This window comes from Macrobrachium nipponense, chromosome 1, assembly GCF_015104395.2.
Source record: "Macrobrachium nipponense isolate FS-2020 chromosome 1, ASM1510439v2, whole genome shotgun sequence".
Taxonomy (NCBI): domain Eukaryota; kingdom Metazoa; phylum Arthropoda; class Malacostraca; order Decapoda; family Palaemonidae; genus Macrobrachium; species Macrobrachium nipponense.
In genome coordinates, this window is record NC_087200.1 from 190,477,276 (window position 1) to 190,478,636 (window position 1,361).

Sequence of the window (1,361 nt, forward strand, 5' to 3'; positions counted from 1 at the left end):
CTGAATCATAATATATTTAATACATTCCGTAAATGGTTTGATCCCGATATTGATTATGTTTCGCTGAGTACTGTTTGTGTACATTCGTCTTCTTCTTCTTCTTCTTCTACTTCTTCTTCATTTTTGGAGTATTGAGGGGGGCGGATTGGGAAATACATTTTATATACAAACCACTCAGTAAAGAATAAATTTGTCACTACTAAGTGTTATGATGCATAAGATACACCATTACTCCCTCTCGAGATACCTGCAGTATACATCGAGCTTTCCGTTTTCTGAAGTTACTTTTATAGATTGTAGCACTTGGGCAAGGGGGCGAGTTAAGGGTTAGAAGAAGGGAGGGGGGGGGGTGATTGGGGAGGAATGTCCCACGCATGTGCACACTAATCCACAACGCCTTTTGCCCCCTTATCTCAGATACCCTCGTTTTATAGATCCCCGTTACCTTATCTAAAATCACGTCGACGTAATTGCCCTCTCTCTCTCTCTCTCTACTCTCTCTCTCTAAAATTCCCACATGGCACTGAGAGCCATCCCATAGAGGGAACTTCTTTACATACCAGATATGTGACACATGGAATAAAACTGCCACAGAAGTTGTAAACAGAACAGTGTGGAGGATTTTAAAAGAAAGCTAGACAAAATCATTAGGGCACTGTGAATGCACAGTAAAACCTGCTCCTACAGATAAGTGAGCACACGATGGCTCCTCGGATGGACTAACAAGTCTTTGAGACATCCTAATCCTTGTAACTCTTTGAAAACGTTGCCGACTCGCTGCTGCTGTGTCAACACCCATCCCGTGGACTTTTGACCTAGATGCAACGGCGCTGGGGTGTCGAGGGGTGGGTGAGGGGTAGGGGGTTTGGTTTGTGAGAAGGGGGTGGAGCCAGAGTTTAGCTAAAGGGGTTGGGGTTGGGGGGGAAGACCAGAGTTTAGCTAATGGTGGGGGGGCCTGGGAACCTGGGTTTAGCTCGGTTTACTGGTTGCCTCCTACACTTTTGTAAACTCTGGCTAGCTAAGATTAACAAGTCACTTGCAGTTGCTATGGGGAATGAATTCTAAAAGGCTTTTGCTTTTCGTTTAATTGGTTGTAGTAACGTCTAGTAAATGTTTATTTCCCGTAGTAGTTTTTTTCATTAACTGATATTTCTGGAAAGATTATCATTCTTATTCAGTCGCTGTTAGTTGTTTTAATCGAAAGTCAACAAGTTCCCTTGAATTCACAGTGGGAATGATGTAAACAGCCAAATTTTATCACTTTCTTCTAATTGAAGTTTACTAATGAAGAAAAACTTCTAATTGAAGTTTACTAATGAAGAAGAACTTCTTATTGAAGTTTACTAATGAAGAAAAATCTT